Below are 22,871 nucleotides of genomic sequence, written 5' to 3' on the forward strand. Positions count from 1 at the left end.
CAAAGGCGAGGGGTTCAGGCCCTCGTGGCTCTTCTGTGTTTCAGGCTGAGGCCCTTTACTTCCTACAAGCTGAGCCTGAAAGCCACCAATGACATCGGGGACAGTGACTTCAGTGCAGAGATGGACGAGGTGACCATGCTGCAGGACGGTGAGCCAGCTGGGACCCAGGCAGGCATGCACACACGGGCATCTTCCATAGCTGCCGCCTTTGGACCTGAAGACATGGGCTCTCACAGAGAGGCCCCGCTTCATCCCGAGCCAGGAAGGGGTCACCCCGGGGAGAGAGGGCAGTGGCTGCTGAGCAGTGGGGTTCCGTGAGCAGCAGACAGCTCGGAGCACTCCGAAGCCTCTCGCTGTGAATCTACTTCAAGGGCTCACAAGTGGAACAGAGGTTCCTTTGATTGGTTTCCAAACCCCTATGATTCATTAGCATCCTAGAACTTGAATAATTTATAAGGTCAAAGGGTAACCGGGTGGTTTTTTTTTTATAAGAATCGTTTTTTATTATATTACGTTAGTCACCATACAGTACATCCCTAGTTTTCGATGTAAAGTTCCATGATTCATTAGTTGCGTATAACACCCAGTGCACCATGCAATACATGCCCTCCTTACTACCCATGACCAGCCTACCCCATTCCCCCACCTCCTCCCCTCTGAAGCCCTCAGTTTGTACTGGGTTTTGAGAGGTTTCCCCGTTTTTCTCATTCACGAACCACTCCTCAGTTTTGCCGTTTGACAGAAGCACAGGGAAGTGATTGAGTTGAGATCCCCTGAAAGCTCCAGGTGGTTCTTACCCATTGTCTCCCACCTCAGGAGCAGACCCCAAGATCCCTTGTGCTTTTGGGTGCTGATCCTGCCAGGCCCGGTGGCAGGCCAACTTTTAGGAGAGGAGGGTTGCTCTTGCTTCAAGATGCTGGGGCTCAGATCCCGGGCTGCAAACCTGAGCCCTCAGCTCACCCAGCAGCGCTGGGTACTCATTCCACACGTTTCCGTCTTCCTCTTTTATAACCTGGGAGCATGGGTCCTAACGTGAGTCCTTGGGTGGGCTGGGGACCAGCAGAGAGGTTCGGGGGACCCTTCCAGCTTCTCCGCCTCACACGGAGATTCCCCTTCTGCACACACAAGGTGCCTGTCGCCAGGACAAGCCCCTAGAGAAACTGTGGTTGTCTCTGTGGCTCATACTTTAATCTTACATTTAACACAACTGGGGTTCTGTTTGGGAGTAGCACTGATTTTTAGCACATGGAAGCAAACACAGCAAGCTGATTTTGTTGGCGAGTCTTTGAGGAAATTGCAAGCCAGTGAGCAGGACACCGCAGACTCCCTTTGCCCTTACAAGGCTCAGGCTCCAGCAGACCTGGCTTGTTTTGGAAAAAACAAAAACTAAAACATTCAAGGGCCTCTCCAGGTTCCTAAAGGCCTGTCCTAATCCTTTGATATTTAATCCTTTCTTTTGATGCACCTACCTGTTACCTTCCTCCTTTGAGATTTGCAGTTTCTCTTCACAGTTGACTGCCTTGTGTTTGCATGGTACCGCCCCCAGAACCACAGAGCCACTGAGCTGCACAGACTCCGGGGCTTGGGGGGCCCTGGGCTGGGGTGGGGCGGCGGGGGCGCTTTCCATGTGTGGGTGGTTTGCTGATAAACATTTTCTTGTTATGGTGGTTGGGATACTGAGAGGCCATCAATCCAGTGTGATCTGGAAAGCTGGGTAAGGGTCTACCATGGACTTCAGACAGACCAACAGGAGGCCAGAGAACATGCAGTAGAGGGCTCCCCAGAAGGCAGGATGGGGGGCTGCAGGTGTGCTGATACCGCCATGTCCCCGGTGCTGGGTGCCCTGGCAGGTGCAGAGGAGACTCACAGAGCAGGTGACCAAGAGGCCAAGTCTCAGACAGTCAGTGGGTATGGGGTGGGGAGAACAGCCTCAGTCATTCCACTCAGTGACTCTTGCCAAACATTGGATGTACCGTCTCAGGATCTGACAGTGGGCAGCCATGCAAGGGCCAACTCAGTATGCCTTTTGGGTTCAGTGGGAGCAGGGGTAGGGAAGGGGTGTCTGAGGAGGCCCGCGGGACAAGACGGATGGTGCAGGACTGAGTTTCCAGCATGTAGGGCACGGCCAAGGCAGAGCCAAACTGACCTTGGCCCTCCAGAGAGCAGAGCTGAGCCCCACCATTGCCCAGAACATGCAGCTGTCCCTGCACCCCCAGAAGTCAGCCTCCCTCCCTCAGAGTCTGAAACCAAGACCACTCTGGCCGGGGTTGACCCTCTATCCTGTTCAGAGCCTCTTTGAATTAAGTCCCTCCAGTAAATGATGCCTCTCCTCCAGGGATGGGTGCGTGCCCCTGAGAAGATGTGGGAGAGCAGGAAGGCTCCCCAGGCAGGGTTCCCAGGGAAGACAGCCAAGCGCCTTTGTGTGTGTCCATGTGGGTCTGCTGGGGGGTGGGGGCGATAAAGGCGTGATGTTATCTTGTCATCTGCATCAGAATCTGGTCCCTTCTATCCTGGCAGAAACAGGCTCCACAGGCAGAGAAGGGCATCCACAGGGAAGGGAGGCCAAGGCCAGAATGTTGGTTTGCCGGCTTGCTTCCCCAGCAACCCCCCGAAGCCAGTCTCTGGTCCTGCGTCCTCACCAGAACCAGGAGGGAACTGGCATTCCTGAGGAGTGGTAATGCATCCTCCCGCGTAAAGGATGAGAAGTACACCTCTACCCTCCCTGCTCTGTGGCCGTCGAAGCCCCCTCTCTAGAGGCAGCAGCTGCTTGAACACTTACAGAACACTTATTTTTTTATAATATTTTTTTATTATGTTGGATGGATAATCCTTTTAATGTACTTTTGGATCCTATTAGCCAGGATCTTGTTGAGGATTTTGGCATCCATATTCATTAGGGAAATCGGTCTGTAATTCTCCTTTTTGATGGGGTCTTTGCCTGGTTTGGGGATCAAGGTAATATTGGCCTCATAGAATGAGTTTGGTAGCTGACCTTCTGTTTCTATTTTTTGTAATAGCTTTAGGAGAATAGGTATTATTTCTTCTTTGAATGTTTGGTAGAATTCCCCAGGAAAACCATCCGGGCCTGGAGTTTTGTTATTTGGAAGGTTGTTTATCACTGACTCAATCTCTTCATAATTAATTGGCCTGTTTAAGAAATCAATTTTTTCCTGTTTCAGTCTTGGTAGTTTATAGGTTTCCAGGAAGGCCTCCATCTCTTCCAGATTGCTTAATTTATTGGCGTATAGCTGTTGGTAAAAGTTTCTAATAATCCTTCCAATTTCCTTGGTGTTGATTGTGACCTCTCCTTTTTCATTGATAATTTTATTAATTTGGGTCCTTTCTCTATTCTTCTGGAGAAGTTTGCCAGTGGTTTGTCAGTTTTATTGATTCTTTCAAAGAACCAGCTTCTAGTTCTGGTGATCTGCTCTACTGTACTCCTGGTTTCCTGCCTCTCATGGGGCCCAGCACCATTTGAAATCTAAGGATTGGAGTGTGTTTTCTAGACAGTGGCGGTATTGTGGTCACACTGAGTACAACTCATAACAGACACCAGTGTTTCTCAATTGGTCACAACATTTAATCCGGCTGTTCTGAAACTTGCAGTGGCTCATACGGTCTGTCGCTCAAGTGCAGTTCCCTTTCTGTGGCTGTAGACTCTCCTAAGTGGATTTTGAGGCCATTTTTAAGCAGCGGCAGCAACAACAATAACAACAACAACAAAACCCCAAAAAACAAAACAAAACCACACAAAATCTTAGCAATAGATCACATCACGCACATTGGCCTCAGCAGAGGGTGGACCCAGTGTTGTAAGAGGCACCTTCCTAAGAGGAGCACGACTGCCACCTGGATGGGGGGGAGCAGCAGCGGGGCCTCTCAGGATGTATTTGGGGTTTGTTTCTTCTCTCACGCGGGCTCCATCACATGCAGAAGACCAGGTCCTGTGTAGGGTGCCGATCGACCAGAGGTGGACAAGACAGACGCCAGGCCTTAAAGAGCTCCTGTTTCCTGGGCTGAGCCCTAGGACACATCAATGGGAAGACAGTGGAGGAGGAGCTGGGAGGAGACCCTGAGCGGGTTTGTTCACCTCCCTGAGCCTCGGATTTCTCACCTATACACAGCACTCACACCTCCAGAGCCACAGGGGACTGAATGGCAACGTGGCCGTGGGGCACATATAAAGTGCCCTGCATGGTGTGCTCTCAGGGGACAGGTAAATGCAGGTGCTGCTGTGGCCGTGATGCTTCTGGTAATGGGCTGCTTTTTTCCACCTCTTTTTCCCCACAGGGCCATCAAGGAGATCCTGCTCACCAGCTCAGAAGGCCTGTGCCCTGGAGCCTCGAGTGAGAGGAGCCGTTTTGATAGTGACTCGCAGCTGGCCATGGAGCTGTCTGCCAAAGAGCTGGAGGAGTGGGAGCTCCGGCTCCAGGGGAGGAGGAGGAGCTCCAGTAAGTCTTACAGCTGTCTCTCACAGAGAAATAGACCTTTCTGCTCATGGGCTGCACAAAGCAGGGCTTCTGGGCTGCACGCAGGTGCTGCATCACTCGTGCCCTGGGGCTGAAACAAATCAACAAATCATAAAATGGGCAGAAGATATGAACAGACACTTTTCCAATGAAGACATACAAATGGCTAACAGACACATGAAAAAATGTTCAAAATCATTAGCCATCAGGGAAATTCAAATCAAGACCACACTAAGATACCACCTTATTCCAGTTAGAATGGCAAAAATTGACAAGGCAAGAAACAACAACTGCTGGAGAGGATGTGGAGAAAGGGGATCCCCCTACATTGTTGGTGGGAATGCAAGTTGGTACAGCCACTCTGGAAAACAGTGTGGAGGTCCCTTAAAAAGTTAAGAATTGAGCTACCCTATGATCCAGCCATTGCACTACTGGGTATTTACCCCAAAGATACAGACGTAGTAAAGAGAAGGGCCATATGCACCCCAATGTTCATAGCAGCACTGTCCACAATAGCTAAATTGTGGAAGGAACCGAGATGCCCTTCAACAGATGACTGGATTCAGAAGTTGTGGTCCATATATACAATGGACTATTACTAAGCTATCAGAAGGAACGAGTTCTCAACATTTGCTGCAACATGGACGGCACTGGAGGAGATAATGCTAAGTGAAATAAGTCAAGCAGAGAAAGACAACTATCATATGATTTCTCTCATCTATGGAACATAAGAACTAGAATGATCAGTAGGGGAAGAAAGGGATAAAGAAAGGGGGGTAATCAGAAGGGGGAATGAAACATGAGAGACTATGGACTCTGAGAAACAAACTGAGGGCTTCAGAGGGGAGGGGGGTGGGAGAATGGGACAGACTGGTGATGGGTAGTAAGGAGGGCACGTATTGCATGGTGCACTGGGTGTTATATGCAACTAATGAATCATCGAATTTTACATCGGAAACCGGGGATGTACTGTATGGTGACTAACATAATAAAAAACCATTAAAAAATAGAATGACAATAAATAGAGGTCCATAAAACTATAAAACTCAGCCCTGGGGGTGCCTGGGTGGTTCATCGGCTAAGCGACTGCCTTCAGCTCAGGTCATGATCCTAGGGTCCTAGGATGGAACGCCACATGGGGCTCCCTCCTCAGCGGGGAATCTACTTCTCCCTCTCCGTCTCTTCTCCCACTTGTGCTCTCTCTCTCAAATAAATAAATAAAGACTTTAAAAAATTTAAAAAAAAACACTTAGCCCTGGCCTTTACTGTTTGGGGGGAGCATCAGAATGACTCAATATGGGATGTGAACAATCTCAAAAGCAGACCAGAATTCCCCTTCCTTATAAGTGCTCACAATAGGAAAGGGAAAGCGATGGATGTGACCATGCCTTTGAGGAAGAATCCAATGAAGTTAGTTCTTGGCACTGTGCTAGGCACTTTGGAGGAACAGGAAGGTCAGAGGGGCTGCCCAGAGGGACCCTCGGCTCTGTCAGAGGGAAAGAAGATGACACAAAGGGAACAACTAAGTGCTAACCTGACTAGCACAATCTCGAGAAATGTTAGTAAAGCACAGGATGAGCTGGGCCCTGAAGGATGTGCCATATTAAAACATCAAGCACACAGGAAGGAAACTTGTGGCATCAGGGCAGAGAGGGACACACCTCTTGAGGGATGGGAGAAAGCAATCCTGACACCATCCGAGGATACTGGAGACCAATGACGATTCATGGTTACTGGGAAAAGGTGGAGCTGAGCGTGGAAGACTCTGGAAACTACCCATGAGGCATGAAAAGGTTTGGGGTCAACCCACATGTGCTGATGTAGAACAATCTTCAAGAGGTAGGAGTGAATGAAGAGCACAAAATACAAAACGTTGACTGGACACCACATACCACTTCTTTAACAAGGAAAGGGGCCTGTATGTTTCCACGTACAGAGGAATTTCTGAAAAACCCCAAGCAAACTATTAATCATGGCTGCTTCAGAGGAGCAGTGCCAGGAGTATGGGGTGGGAGCAGGAGACTTATTTTTTTTACCTATTTGAAGGCAAGGGGTGGAGGCAGAGAAAGGGAAGGAAGAGGTTGGGGGCGAGACGCCAGCAAAGGAGTTTGGGCTTGAAGCAGTAGGCTGGTAACCTTCCCTCTCCACTTCATCACAAATGTTGAAGATCGGTAAGTCGAGTAGCAGGTTAGATCAGAAAGCTCTAGAAATGGATGAAAGAAATGTGATGAGAGAGGCATGAAAGAGCAAATTTGGGTTAAGTGAGTATAAGGATTGAAAAGAAACAAGTTCTCTTATTTTAATATAGAAGAAAAGACCACTGTCTTACATTAGTGGTCACGCACAGAAACTGCAATTTATCAAAGCAACAAAAAAAGGGGGAAACAGTAATATTGAAATCATTACCAAAAGACATTTTATTTTTGCTGCTTTTTCAGTTTTGTAGGCCACATTATTTAGAGTTTGACAGAAGGAAAATGAAGAGTATAGAAGTAACGTCTACAGGGCAGATCTTCCCTCTTAGAAGGAAATGTATACACATACGAGTTATCATTCAGGATTTGAAGCAGGAATTACCATTCTCAAACACAACCCTCCAACCACCTGAACAATCCTGGAAGGATCCATTTGATGACAACACGTAGAATGATTCAGCAGACCACCAAGTGCAGCTCTGTCTTGTCAATCCCACGGCAAATGCTAACATGCTCTCGGGTTTCGGTCAAGCTGAACTTCGCTGGGGCATGCTGGTCTCAGCAAAGACATCGCAACAAGGATCTTATCGTGTACCCACACATGAGCATTCAAGAAGGCAAACCCTCAATGGTTTACAGTATTTGGCCCAGTGTTCTAAAGACCGCCACATCCAAGGCAAATCAGGAGGTATAGAATAGGGTGACGGGGCTGTTGCTGTGGCTTTACAGGAGATCCCCCAACCCATGGCTGAGCCCTGGGACTTCCTGTCTGGGTGCCAGTGATTATCTTCAAAGCTGGAGGCCAGCTGGGAGGAAAAGTGGTCTGTTGGGCCACTTGATTAAGTGTTAATTGGAGAATTTTCCACTGAGCATACATTTTGCAGTGCAGCTAAGGAAGGAGGAAAAAAAACAATGTCACTCTTGCAAATAGTCTATGGGGAAACGCCTGTTCTATGAAGAAGCCCACTGCCCACAGGCCCACCAAAATGGACAAAGCGTTAGTCTACAAATGTGCAAGGAGTGGGCTCCTAATCCATCCCGGATGGTGGCGTTCTTCCCCTGCCGCTGTGAGAGAGCTGCCTGCATATGACAGTCCTGCCCTCTATTAAGACTTCAGAAGCTTCCAGGGGCAACAGTTGGCCCTAATGAGGATTTGAGCAAGGTAAGCAGATATCTGTTCTCTTTTATTCCCGGATCTTGGTCCGTATAGTCAGAAGGGTGCTTCATTGGCCATGTTTCTGTGGAGCCAGCGGGGGTGGGATGGTCTAGAGCAGGGGCAGCCAATGGTAGCCCACAGCGCCCACCACCTATCTGCATAAATACACTTTCACTGGGAACACAGACACTGCCGTTCGTTTACATGTTGTCCGTGGCTGCTTTCACAATACAATGACCAAGCTGAACTGTGACAGGACCATATGGCCTGCCAAGATTAAGATCGTTTTTATTAGTCCCTTTCCAGAAAAAGTCTGCCGACCTCTGGCTTAGAGGCTGGTAGCAGGACTGGTAAGTTCCTACTTCATCAAATCCCACCCTACCCGTCACAACTTCTACCTCCACTTTCATAGAATGGAGGTGGCCCTCCATCTGGGGAACAAAAGAGTCCAGGAACAGCATATTGGGAAAAAGTCTAAACTGTGCTGCCGTCACTTAGAAGAAGTTGGCTGGTTCCCTCTGACCCGTCCACCACATGGTCAGGACTGTGCTTGGCTGTTGGAGACCAGCTCAAACCCCGTGGTTTGATGTAAAATGAGAATACAGCACAGGTGCTCTAGGCTTTTGGTGCTATAAATGTGGGGGTCCCTAGGGGGACTGACTCACATGGCCAGGCTTACACGAACAGATACTGTAGAGTTATGGGGTGCCCTCACTGCAATGAGAAAGACAAAGAAATGAGCTCTTATTTTATTTTAGTCATGCAGGATTGGGGAGGGGGGTCAGATTCACCAGTGGACAAGGATGGTTGTACCTGGCTGGGAGGCTGGAGAGAGTCAGTCATTTGAAATGAGAAGTTTGGAGAAGAACAAGCCACTGTTCTGGCCAGCACCAAAGAACTTTCACGGGCCATGAGCTGACTTGGTCTTGGCTTGGGCTCAGCCTGGAACACTGGGTTTGTCTGGCCCAGCAAGGAATTTTTCCCAGAACTAAAGAGTGTAACCACCTCATGGGAAGGGACACAGAAACCAGGAAGAGGTTCCACTGGGCCCTGTTCCATTCTGCTGGCCACTGACATGACTTCTCCCGATCTTTGAGTATGAAAAGGAGCACCTGCATTACTGTGACTTCACAGGGTGAGCACACTGAGATCTGGCAACTTTAGGTTTTATTCCCTCAGCAAGATATAAATCTCCTAATTAATCATCAATCAAATCATCAAAGCCTAACAGAGAGGTGGGTTTAGTTTACACTCTCATAAAAGGAGCTCAACTTTTCCAGAGTCAATTTTGAGATCAGTCCTAGGTGTCTGACAGCATCTTTCTCCTGCATGTAATAGCTACAGATGAGGGGCGCCTGGGTGGCTCAGGTGGCTAAGCAACCGTCTTTGGCTTGGGTCATGATCCCAGGACCCTTGGATCGAGCCCCACATCTGCCCGGCTCAGCGGAGAGTCTGCTTCTCTCCCTGCCTCTGCCCCTTCCCCCGTTGTGCTTTCTCTCTCACTTGCTCTCTCTCAAATAAATTAATTAAACTCTTTAAAATAAAAAAAAGCTACGGATGAACACTTGATTTCCTACCAAAATCAAAATAGGAGCAAACAGTAACATAAAATTTACAAAGCTTTTATTTATTTATTTATTTTAAGATTTTTATTTATTTATTTGGCGGTGAGAGAGGAAACACAAGCAGGGGGAGTGGGAGAGGGAGAAGCAGGCTTCCCGCTGAGCAGGGAGCCCGACCTGGGGCTTGATCCCAGAACTCTGGGATCATGACCTGAGCCGAAGGCAGACACTTAATGACTGAGCCACCCAGGTGCCCCCAAAGCTTTTACTTTCTTGTTAATAAAAGAGTGTGCTTAATATTTAAAATGATCACAATTAATACAGTAGAGTTTTTTCCTTGAACTGGTGAAGCTGATCCACTGGACAGGTGTGTATATAGTGGTGCGTGTTAAAAGCCTTCAATAAATTACTGACCTTAGAACCGAAGCTACAAACACCGTATGTCAGAAAATACCTTCTGCTTTCTGTCTTACATTTAATTTCATTGGACACAGAAGATTCAAAAAGAATGTCTTTCTTCTTAATGAGCAGAAAACTGTAAAACTTTTCAGAGAGAGAAATTTTTTCTGCTTAGAAGTTTTTTTTACATAAATGATTAAACAAGACATACATAATATAAAATACCTAAAGAGAAGAAAAAGTATTAAAATATTAAAGTGTTTAATTCTGACTTAATATATTCTTTAGCAATTCTTATCGGCCAGATTCCTTCACAAACACCCTCACTTAAGTATCACAGAACCCTTGTGAAATGGGCTCCAGGCGCCCGTTTTACAGATGAGAAAACAAAATCTTATTAAATTTGCCCAGGGTCATCTACGTATTAAGTAGACTTCCCATTAAATCACACTGATTCAAAAACGATTCTGTAAAACCCAAACATGAAGAAAATCCAGAAACGTAATGTCTAAAAACCAACAGAATATTTAGATGTAATTTGCCTTCATTTTCCCAATTAATACTTCCCAATTCATAATTGTAAAGATTGCAAGTGCCAATACAAAGGATCAAATAACTGAACTCTGCCACTGTTAAAAACTATTATTGTTAATACCTGAGAGACCACTAGGTGAGAGAATGCAGAAAAACTGTAAAGGGCGTCTATTTCAACCATTTCATGGGCCTGTTGTGCTCTGCCCCTGGAGACCACTAGTCTTGTCCTGTTGCAAGAGACTGGGGGCTTCTTGCTCCCGCTGCTGGCCGATGAGCGCCCTCTAGGGGTAGTTTATGAAAGCTCGTCAGTCCTTAACATGGGGAGGAAATTCTATACCCCATTAATATGAAAGCCTCAAATCACTCTCCTCCAAAACCGTGCTACTGAAAACGGTGCACTTATTACTGAAAATTTGTAAATAAGGAGCTCAATGAAAGTACAAATCCGCAGGCAAGATGTGAAAAAAAACAAAAACAAAAAACCATAGACCGTTCCCCACTCCTTGTGGAAGCTGGACTGGGCAAGTAATCTGGTCATTGGCTAACTGAATAGCTTAAATAACACTTAATTTGAAGATTAGAAAGGGGTCACTGGTTATGGAAATGATAAAACCAGTTTTCAAGGGGTCCAAAATCACATCAAATCTCAGTAGCTACAGAGCATGTTTTCAGAAATAAAAAATGCCTTTCATTTTAGCAAATACCTTATTTCCTTCCTACCAGTTCTGAAACTACTTTACCATGAAACAGCCCTACAAGTGTTTTCTTTTTATTTCATAAAAGTAAATTCAATTTCTAAACATAAAAATAACTTTAGATCTCCCTTTCAGACTCCTGTACTCAGTTCGTCATTAAAGTTATGTATTTAAAGTTTAAACCTGTGTTTAAATACTCACGTAGTTTTTATTAAACAGAGCTTTAAAAAACACCTGGCAGCAATGCATTTTTTTCCTGAAAAAAAAAAAAAAGATTATTTTCAAACCATTCAAAAATTCTAAAACCCCTATTTATTTAAAACTCTTGGCAATTTGCATCCTCAAATTCCACAGGATAAGAGAGAAAAGAGAAAAAGAATAGGAGAAAACATTTTAAACTGTACAAATCCAGGAAATAAAAACACATATTAGACGAGAAGCTGTCTTTATCTTCCTGTTTATCTACATACCTTTCCCTTCAGAACTTGAGGTCAAAAATCATGTCTTCCTTATCTGTTGTTTCTGGAGGGTTCACTGGTGACAGAGTAACTCTAAGATGCCATTGGAAGTCTTCAGCAGAAAGCTAATGTTATTGGGAAAATCCTAATTTCAGTAGCTCCCCACGGCTCTATAGCTGCTCTGAGCAACCCTCTCTTCTTCCTGTTGTCTATATGCTAAACATGAGGTTTCCCACATTTTCACACCATTTAACGCTGCCTCTCGCGTAATTTTTCAGTCACAAATACTGCAGTGTGGTACTTATATATATGTGTATATGCCAATTAGTATTCCTCTAATACTTCTTATTATCATAAATTATTTTCTTCCTGTTATTATTGTTATTTTTTTCTCTTTAAGCGATTTCCTTTAAAAACAAAAAATCAAAAGACATCCCTTGAGGTAAGTTCAGGATAAGCCCACATGACTGCCTACTGCTCTACTCCCAGTCACCACACTGGACCTCCATCTCTTTTCCAACAGACATTTTGAGGTTCCTGGCATTTCTAGCAATCGCTATACGCAGGAAGCAACACGTCCTGAGTGAGAACGTTTGCTCTGTTTTCCTTAAGTAAATGAGGAGACTCCTAAGCAAGAGGGTGGCATTCTCATATTTTTGTCCCCTAACAGGAAAATAATTAGAGCCATTTTCCTTCATTTCCCTGAACTACCTTTCCAAATAGATACACTAAAGTGGGTGCCTTCGAGTTGCATGCCTGTGTCTGTAACCGTGCACCTGTACTGGCAATTTAATCAAGAGGGCTTCTGGAAAAGAAACCTATGACAGGTTGAAATCAGTGCCCTTCCCTTCCTTCAATTCTTCAGAAAGTTGCACAGAAATGGGGTCCTTATGCCCTGCACTTCAGTACCAGCAACCAAGACAAAGACACCAGACACACATTTATATGTGTATTTTATTCTAATTCTGGCTTTCCATTCCAAGAAGCAGGGATCATGCCCACTGCCTGCCCCCCATACATACCCCACCCCCACCCCTGAGGACTGCGAGGGGGAGAATGCCCACCTCTGGGTCCAGTCACTTAGGAATTTCTTATCCTAAGAAACTCAATAGATCAGTTGTCCATGATATCCCTGACCAGGTTCCTCTTCCTTCCTCACTTCTCAGCCATACCCCACAAGGGGCCATCACTCCCAAATTCCCATCTCTAGGTCAGACATTCACGCAGAGTTCCAATCCCGATGTCGGTCATTCAGGTGTCCCAAAAGCACCTCCAACTCCATGCGTCTCCACAGGCTCACTTGTGTCTCTGAGCCAGGGAGTGGCATCAACCTTCCAGAAAGTATCTTTCCACTAGAAACCTCCTTTCCCCACCTGACATTGTCAGCTCATCACCACATCCTGTGAACTTAAAATTCTAAGCATACTAGGAATCCCTCATTCTCTACCTCTCTATAGCCACCTCCCTAGGCCAAGTTTCAATTATGAGACAATTGGCCAACTGAAACACCCCCTAAGTCTGCCCAAAACCTGCCTCCCAAAACCTGTTGATGCTAAACCAGCATGTTCTCCTGCTGCCTTCACCTGCAGCCCTTTGCTTTTAAGGTGAAATCCTCAAGTGACCCGGATGCTTTGCATGGCTTCATGTGATTCATTCTCTTCTTGCTTCCAACCCACACACCCTGTCAATGCCTCATGCCCTCTTTCCCTTCCTCTCTAAGTCCTTCCTCTTACCACTCCATTTCTCTTGTCAGCTGCTACTCATCCATCAGACCCCAGCGTGAGAATTATTCCCGAAAATTCCCTTCCCTTGAGACCCTCAGACGCTTACAGCCCCGGCTACTTCTCCTCCATGGGATTGTCACAGCTGGCAAATGCAAACCAAAAAACTGATCCAGCTGACTATTCAGCTGATGTGTTTCCCCTCCATTCGACTGGAGGTCCTGTGAGGAGCGACCACGTCCGTCTTACTCACCGTTGTAGGCTATCTAGCCCAAAGTCTATACATAACTGCTGTGTGATGAATATTTGTTCAAAAAAATGTTTTTGTATGAGCAAAGTGTAGAGCTCATGAAACAAAATTGCTAATACGTGAAAAATAAGGAGATGGTGTTCTTGACCTCTTTTATAACTGCACCGTATACCCAACACACAGACCAAAGAGAAAAATTTGCTTAATTGTCAGAAGAAAATATTGATTCCTCACTAAATTCCAAGCATTATGTGCATTCTGCTATATGCTAAGCAGGCACTATCTTATTGAATCAGTTCAGGGTAGACTAACATTTGGGGGCACCAATCAGTATGCATGGCAGGGACACTGTACAAGTTTCCCTGTGTCATCACAGATGGACACAGCAGCTCTTTGGGACAGGAACCCTCTCCGTTCACCAAGTGATTAAACTGAAGCTCAGAAAGTTCATGAGCTGCTGAAGTGCATGCAAGCAGTGAAGTGGCAAAGCCCACGTGTCATCTTTGATCAGATCATTCGACGACTTCCAGCACTCGTTCCAATGCAACCGCTGGCCGAAACTGCGACAAATCATAGAAATGCGCGTCTTGGACTGCTAGCTAGACTCCCTAGAAGACTGATTTGGATGATCCAAAATACTTTATGTCCTAATTTGTGTTATCTACTATGGGAAGAGGACAGAGTCCTTTATAAACCCCAGCAAAACAATTAAACAGACCCATCGCCTCCCCCCAGAAGCCTTGATAGTCTCCCCAGGGCTGGGTGGGGCACCCACCACAGCCTTGTGTGGTGCTCTACGCTCTGCCATGCCCTGGGAGTTATAACAACGCTGGGTTATAAATGTTTCTAGGAAATTTGCTTCCTGGGCTCAATCACTATATTTTTATAACTCTTTTCAACTTACTCAAAAATCTTACAGAAAAGTTACTATTTTTTCTGCTTTCTAGACTTGGCAATTTATTTTCAGTCTGAGACCAGGTACAAAGAGACCAATTCAAAAAATATATTTATTCATCTGAAGCCGAAACACCTTTGGGATGTTTGGGTTTTGGCATTCCGAACAGGGCTGAACATTTCTTCATATTTAAATGCTCTTATAAAAAACAATCTGGTGCTTTAAAATCCAGGATGATTTTTAAAATGCCCTGTGAACTTTGGTGATATTTTTAACCAATTTTTTAAACAAATCAAATGAAATAAATGACAGGATTCAGGAGAAAATAGTATTTTCAAGAGATTTCTTTTACACATTAAGATTGTCTTACCGAAAACGATAGGAAGAAACAGCCACAGCTGTCTATGAGAGATGTGGGGCTGGTCAAGGAGGCATCCCTCATGTGCCTCTGCAACCCGAGCGAAGAAATGTCAACTCACTCTGCACCCAGGTTCAGAGCCCCATCATTAAATTGTTTGTCATTGTATCAATATCCCTCAATTGACAACCTTCCTATCTAGCCTGCTGTGGGGCTTTTGCCCAAATCTCTGTCACTGTTTTTAGTACTTGATCTACTGGGACTTTCTCCAAATATCAATTCTGACAAGGGAGCAAATAAACATGTTTTCCAACATATGACCTTTAATTTTCTGTCCTAGTTGTATTTGCTGTGGATATTTGGCTGAGCCACTTACTACTCCAGTCCTTGCTGATGGAGATCTTTCTGGAATTACTCTACTTCCCTACCTCAGCTAGAGCACAAGCAGTTTCCAACTTAATACAAACAAGCTTATTCCAAAAATTCTATTTTAATGGATTATTTAGAACTTTAACCATATTATCCCATAGAAACACAAATAGAAAGTGTTGCTTTTTCAAATTAGCCACCAAGTGATCATTTTTTCATCACATACCTGAGGTGATGTACTGTAACACAGAAGATGTCCACCCCAGGTCCTCCTCTCAGGAAGGACTTGTTATAACTCCTGACCTTCACTTAAATGAGAGGCTCCAAAAGGAGTGAGCCCAGCTTAGACTTGAGAGAAGAATTTGACCAAGCCAATCAAGCCAGACTGCTCCCTGAGTCCTGATTACCTATTATTCCAGCCTTGTAGTCATTCAAAAATTTCCGTTCAATAAATCCTTAGCACTGACTATGTGGTCATGTTGCCATTGCCTGTCCCGTGGTCACTGTCAGAAATAAGTCTGCTTTAGAGCTGCAATCTCAGACTTCCCAGATCGTGGTCTGTGCATTGTCCCAGTTGACTGCTTATTCTTGTCACGAGTATGTATACCACTAACCCAACTGAAGGATGGGCAGTAAATCCTGTTGGACACCAACCAGCTTTCTCTTCAGGGCTGCGACAATCTTTCTCCTGCTGCCAGGATGTTGTTGGTTTCTTGCTGGACCATAGCCAAGTCCTCCCCAGCAATTGCCTTTGGCTAAAGGGAGCTGCCTTGCCCAAGGTCATGACTCCTTGCCGGGGACACCCTGCTTACAGGGGCACAAAGGCCCAGGGCTCATCATTACTCAATCTGGAACATGGCCATTCCAGAGCTCCCTGAAGGGTTGGCTGAGGACAGTTCAACTTCTCCTTTTGCCCAAACCTGCTTCCCTCACCCCTAACAGGTATTGTTCCAGAGAGAACTGCCCATCCTCTAAAAAAATAAGACAAAATCCTGCATATGAATATGTGCCTCAGAGTCCTTTCCCAGGAGAGCTCAAACTAAGGCAACTGGAGATCTGGAGCCAGGAATAATCCTGGCAGGTCACTGGCACTCACTCATCTGCTGTCTGGTTGGCACTGAGGCCCCAGTGGAACCCTGCTGACCCCATCCAGTTGTAGCTGGGCACCTGCCAGAGGTTCCACTGGAGGTGATGTAGGCTGGCACCCCTGTGAAGGGGAGGCCGATGGAGATGCTAATTCACATGAATTCCAGAGGTTCCAATGAAATCAGTTCTGATGCTCTGTGGAATGAGGGAGCCACCAATGCACTGCAGAAAGACAATAAAGCTTGCTTTAAATTGACCTTCTATCTAAAGTAAAATCTGAAAGCTCCTGGGCCGCTATAGCAACACAGAAAGACTTCCATGTCCTCCAGACAGAGGGCAGGACAGGCAAAAGATCAGGTGCAGGACTTCATTTAAAATAAGCAAAGACTGAATGCTCAGCCCTGGCTCTGAAATATCAAAGTCAAGGCCCTAAATGGAAAGGGGGATCCTGAGATTGAGATGGAATCATCTTGGAGAACTTTGAATCCTCATGTTTCCCTGAGCCCCTGGGGCATGCAGAACTGATCGCTTCTCCCTATTGATGACTATGCTCCCAATTGCTTAAAATTGATGCTGGGGCCTCTGGCTTATGAGACAATATGTACCACCCACAAAATTTATCCCCAGATGTCACCCAACCAACAGGTCAGCAATAAAGTATCAAGTCACAACATAACAAGTGCTCTGCTGCTCTGCTGATGAAGTATGGTAGCTTAACGATGGCAGCAAACGCTTTGCTATTCTTCCCATTACAAAATGATGCCTTATCTCTTCTCCTTGAATCTGAGCTGGCCTCAGTGACTCACTTGATCAATAGGCTGTAGAAAAAGAGACACAATCATAGACTTCTGAGGCTAAGCCAGAAGAAGCCTTGTAGCTTCTGCTCTCTTGTAACACGCTGCCTGGGATACACGTAAGAAGTCTGCTACCCAGTGACACCATGCTGGGGAGGCCACTGTAGGCCCGCAGCCATCACTGTTAAGACATCAGGCACATGACTGAAGCTGTCTCAGATCCTCAAGACCAACCCACTATCTAGCTACATACCTCTGGAACCTATAGAATTAATGAGCCACCTGGCTGAGCCCTATCTGTATTCCTAACCCAGAAAACATGAGATATAATAAAAGAGTTGTTGTCTGAAACCACTAAGTTCAAGGACCATGAGCTGAGGTTGCCAGAGGACATGGACAACTTGTACAAGCAAGAGCCAGGAGAGCATATATGGGACTGGATACTGGGGGTGCTGGATCAAGAATGGTAGAGAATGAAGCTGGCAGTGAGAGAGTTCAGTACGATGAGAAAACTTTCCTGTTACACAGAATTAAACATCGAGCAAGGAACTTTGTAGGATAGTTCTTAGAAGCTTGGGTAGCAATGGCCCCACTAAATGAAGTAAAAATGTCAGATCTGCTGCAGCAGAGAATAAAGAACCCATTAGAAGTCTTGTGGAGGTCATCTCCAAAGGCAAGAGAAACAAAAGAAAAAATGAACTTGTGGGACTTCATCAAGATAAAAAGCTTCTGCACAGCCAAGGAAACAGTCCCAAAAACTAAGAGGCAGCCCACGGAATGGGAGAAGATATTTGCAAATGACACTACAGATAAAAGACTGGTATCCAAGATCTACAAAGAACTTCTCAAACTCAATACACAAGAAACAAATAAATCGACAAATGGGCAGAAGATATGAACAGACACTTTTCCAATGAAGACATACAAATGGCTAACAGACACATGAAAACATGTTCAAAATCATTAGCCATCGGGGAAATACATGGAGATACCACCTTATGTCAGTTAGAATGGCAAAAATGGACAAGGCTGGAAACAACAAATGTTGGAGAGGATGTGGAGAAAGGGGATCCCTCCTACATTGTTGGTGGGAATGCAAGTTGGTACAGCCACTCTGGAAAACAGGATGGCGGTCCCTTAAAAAGTTAAAAATAGAGCTACCCTATGATCCAGCAATTACACTACTGGGTATTTACCCCAAAGAGACAGGCGTAGTGAAGAGAAGGGCCTTACGCACCCCAGTGTTCATAGCAGCATTGTCCACGATAGCTAAATTGTGAAAAGAACCGAGATGATCTTCAACAGATGACTGGATTAAGAAGATGTGGTTCATAGATACAATGGAATATTTCTCAGCCATCCGAAAGAACAATTACACCACATTTGCAGCAACATGGACGGGACTGAAGGAGATTATGCTAAGTGAAATAAGTCAAGCAGAGAAAGACAATTATCATATGGTTTCACTCACTTATGGAACCTAAGAAATAGCAGGGAGATCAGTAGGAGAAGGGAGGGAAGAATGAAGGGGGGGGTAAACAGAAGGGGGAATGAACCACGAGAGACTGTGGACTCTGGGAAAGAAACTGAGGGCTTCAGAGGGGAGCAGCATGGGGGATTGGGATAGGCCAGTGATGGGTATTAAGAAGGGCACATATTGCATGGAGCACTGGGTGTTATACACAATCAATGAATCATGGAACACTATATCAAAAACTAAGGATGTACGGTATGGTGACTAACATAACATAATAAAAAATTTTAAAAAATAAATAAAACTGTCTGTTGGGGCGCCTGGGTGGCTCAATCGGTTAAGCATCTGAGTCTTGATTTCGCCTCAGGTCATGATCTCAGAGTCGTGAGATGAGCCCTGAGTCGGGCTTGTGCTGGGCATGGAACTGCTTAATATTCACTCTTTTCCTCTCCCTCTGTTTCTCCACCACACCCCTCTCCACAATAAATAAGTAAAAGAAAAAATAAATAAAACTGTCTGTCTTATTAATGGGACCATGTACCTGCTTCTCCGCACTAGAATGTCTGGCCCATAAAGGCACTGAATCCTGTTGTATCCTTAATACAGGGTTGCCTGGAAGACAGCGGTGCTCAGTAAATAGCTGCATGGGATGGATGGATGGATGGTTGGATGGGTGAGGAGTAAATAGGTGGGTGAATGGATGGATGCATACACGGGTACGTGGATGGATGGGTGAATGGGCAGAGGATAAAAGAGTAGATGTTTGGATATATGGATGCATGATGTATACACTGATGGACAGACAGGTGGGTAAATTAATGGGTGGGTGCATGGAAGGATGGAAGGATGTATGGGAGGATGGCTGGATGGCTGGATGGATCGATCGGTGGACAGAAAAGAATAGATGGGTAGATATAAGGATGGAGAGGAGAAGGAATGGAAAAGTAGACGGAGGGCAGATGGAAGAATCAATGGGGGACCACATCCTTTGGGTGCTTCTGACCATGTGTTCGTGAGTTCAAGGTCCTGAATTCAAATCTCTCATGAATACGGTTTTCTGAATGAGTGAAATGAAATAAAACATGTAAAGCATCTAGCAAGGGCTCAATAAACATTAATCCTATTATTTTAGTTATTGTTAAGCACTGTAATATATGTCTTGGTTCACATTTGGGTTGATTTCTGTGGGGTGTTTTGTTGTTTGTGTTGCTTGTGTTCCACGATGAATCTGGATTGTTTTTGCAATAAGAACCACCCTCTACAATAATTCTATATTGGTTTTGTAAGAAGAACCACCCACACAGTTACACTTAGAGCTTAGCATCTCTCTCCAGCATCATCTCGGGTTTCAGGCCTGGTCCAGCCATGTACCCTTCACACTACACGCACGTTGGAAGCTGAAATCCCCCAGGATTGTGTTCCCCGTGGAAACACTGTCGAAGAATCCTGTCTGGAGACAGTGGCATGTAAAGGCACAGCCAGGTCAAGGAGATGCCCAGGGCACAGCCCAAGCCGGCAGCACATAAGGCCAGGTGTCCTCCAAACACTGCCTACAAGCCAGACTCCCCTCTGTGGTCCACCCTCCAAAAAATACAGTTTCTGGCTGCGAATTCAGTACCACATCCCACAAGAAGAGCCAGATCACTCATTCCCAAGTTTGGGAGACATTTGGGATGTGCCAAGCTGTGGGTACAATATCTGATCTGGAGAACCCCAGGGGTACCCCCAGGATTCAGCAGCCATCCTCCAGAGCAGCTGAGGTGGGTGAACGGGGCCTGGGGGACCACTAAAGGGGGGCAAGGGATGATGCAAACTAGTAGTGGTTTTCAGGATCAGCCCCAGAAGAAACCCTCCCAGGGGTAGGTGCTCTCAATCACAGACGTTGGGTTGGGTTGTCTGCCTCGCGTACAAACAGCCCCGCGTGGCACCAGGAAAATAAAAATCGTGAACCACTATGGCTGCCTGTCATCGACCACTTCCTATGCACGGGATGTTCCATCACACAGTCAAAGGCGTGGAGCTCTGGTTAAACGTATTCTCAACCAGGGGCCCCCGGGTGGCTCAGTCGGTCGAGCTTCTGACTCGTGATTTTGGCCCAGGTCACAATCTCAGGGTCGTGGGGTGAAGCCCTGCATCAGGCTCCCTGCGTGGACTCTGCATGAGATTCTCTCTCTCCCTTCTCCCTCTGTCCCTCCCCCTGCTCATGCTCTTTCTCTATCTCAAATAAATAAATAAAATTGTAAAACAAAAACAAAAACAAAAAACTCCCAAGCAATGCGGAATCAGACGGCAATACAGTAGCGTTATCAGGAATTTCAACTACCGTTTATTACGAGGATTCAGGGTGACAATCACAGTAAGTACCCAGCACTTCTTGTTACAAACGTCCTAAATGACAATCATCGGAAGGAGGCCCTGACTGTGTGCCTGGCTCTGCCAGCAGCCTTCACAGACTGTGCCACAACTGTCTTATAAGAGGGGGGGAACCTCCTACTAGCCCCATTTTACAGACAAGGAAACTGAGGGTCAAACAAGTTGCCTAAATTACCCACGGTCCCAGAGCAAGTCAGGGATGACATCACCTCCGTCCATGGCTATCTCCAACCGGAAACTCACCTCTGAAAACCCTCCGAAAACCAGGCCCCATTAACCCCTTCCTCTCTCCAGCCCTCCGGGTCCCACTGGCATCCAGGTGACTTCCTAGTTTTCAGACCTTCTTAGAGGCAGCCAGCTGACCCTGCCTCTTGTTCCAGGGGTGGGGGGTGGAGGGGTGCTGAGCCCATCCCAAAGCCACAGCTGCAGCCAGGGGAGGAGGTGGAAGGGTTCCTGGTGAGCTCATCTTCCAGGGGCCACTTCCAGGCCCAGGGACCATCCAGCTGCTTTAACTTGGACAACACCCAGGCCTCCGTGGGGACAGGAAACATCCCTGAGTGATAAGGATCAGGATTGGCTTGTAAGAGCGTCCAGAATGCTTTGTGTGGGCCAACACACCTGGCCCAAGCCCCATCCTGAGCAGTCCCCATCTCCAACATGAATTGGAGCAGCACGGGGCACTCCCTGGAGGAGATGGTCTGGGGGACGGACCCCCAGCTTAATGTCCAAATCCACCAGCTGCACACTGCAACCTTCCTAGAAAGGGGCTCCCCGCCCAACCCCAGAAAAAAACACACATACATATAAAATGATTGCTAGGAGAAATTATGCACTTGCTATGTGCCAGGCACCTCTAATCCCTTCACATACATTAACTCACCGAATCCTCATGCAGCCTCCCTTTACAGAGGAGAAAGGGAGGCTCAGAGAGGGGATGTGACCTGCCTAAGGTCACACAGCTAGGAGGTCCCAGAGCCAGGATTTGAACCAAGCCAGCTGAAAATAAAGCCAACATTCTGAAACCCAAGACATGGTGCTGACAGCTTTCAATCATCGGTTCGTACACACGGTGTGACTGCCAAGCCTAGAAATCATACTTCAGAATATTACCACTGGTTATCTTTAGAAGTGGGGTTATAAGAGTTTTATCTCCTCCTTCTAGGTTACCTGTATTTCTAAACGTTCAACAATGGAAAAAAATGTATTGTATTATAATGTAAACATATATAATGTGTGTTATAATAAGGACAAAGAGGATAAAAATTATTTATTTGGAAAATGAAACGAGAGTCACGTAACAAGCAGTAATCTCAAGCCACTGCATGCCAGGCGTGGGCAGCCGAATAAGGCAGAAGGACCCACCAAGTGTAACTACAAAGGTATGAGAACCCCACAGTACTCTGGGGAGACCATGCACATGGTGGGGGCCTCACCTAACAGGGCCATACCCCCCCAAAGGGACAGCACAGACAGCGACTCGCCTTTCACCCTATGTTCACCCATGTGACCTCGCTGAGAGCTCCCCCCCCCAAGCTGGGAGGCAGGCATCGGCATCCCCATTCCACAGGTGTGAACACTGAGGCAGAGAAGGGAAGTCACGCCCGCGGCTAGGGACCCAACAGCCAGAGCCCCATGGCTCCAAACCTGGGCAGTGTCTTCAGACTGCTGCCGCCGTCCACAGAAGAGCCACCTTTTGGGGGTGACTCAGGCCTCAGAACAGGAACTGGGAGACACCCACAGAGCCTCCACAGAAGCCCAGCCGACCCCGACTAAAGCCAGGACAGATGGCTCACACTTGTGCTGCTGGGTCAGCCAGCATGCTGGGCATTCCAAAAATTCCTCCAAAGCTTTTTGCTATCCCCCCTTTTCCAACAAAACCCCCATTTTTAATGAACCGGAGGAAGGAAAAGCAGAGGGGCTGTGACTAAGGCCTGTGGAAAAGGCAATCCTGGGAGGCTTGACAGCCTTTCCAGGGTTAGTGCCAACAGTAATTGGGTGCCTGTCGCCTCTCCAAGAAGAAGGTGGTCTGCTAGATGCCAACACTTCCCCTCGCATCCAAATCCCACGTGCATCATGGGAACAG

At 46.4% G+C, this 22,871-nt stretch overlaps 2 long non-coding RNA genes across 3 annotated transcripts in view; both read right to left on the reverse strand.

Moving 5' to 3' along the window:
• Positions 1-988: 988 nt before the first annotated feature.
• The window catches only part of LOC123776153 (uncharacterized), a 43,678-nt gene continuing 21,795 nt past the window's right edge, over positions 989-22,871 (reverse strand). The window contains exons 3-5 of one of the 2 annotated variants that reach the window (XR_015722682.1): positions 11,212-11,266; positions 4,315-4,560; positions 989-4,023 (exon numbers count right to left, since the gene is read on the reverse strand). This is a non-coding gene — a long non-coding RNA (uncharacterized LOC123776153). Of the gene's footprint in view, positions 4,024-4,314; positions 4,561-5,853; positions 6,673-11,211; positions 11,267-22,871 lie in introns of those variants that run through there. The other variant, XR_015722683.1, reaches the window with a different exon arrangement.
• LOC148107263 (uncharacterized) lies at positions 6,863-8,669 on the reverse strand. The gene is made up of 2 exons (XR_015722685.1): positions 8,486-8,669; positions 6,863-7,553 (listed from the first exon to the last, which is right to left on the reverse strand). It is a non-coding gene; the product is annotated as an uncharacterized LOC148107263 (long non-coding RNA).

The sequence above is a fragment of the Ursus americanus genome, chromosome 33, assembly GCF_024610735.1.
Source record: "Ursus americanus isolate L20-20 chromosome 33, mUrsAme1.1.p, whole genome shotgun sequence".
NCBI classification, from domain to species: domain Eukaryota; kingdom Metazoa; phylum Chordata; class Mammalia; order Carnivora; family Ursidae; genus Ursus; species Ursus americanus.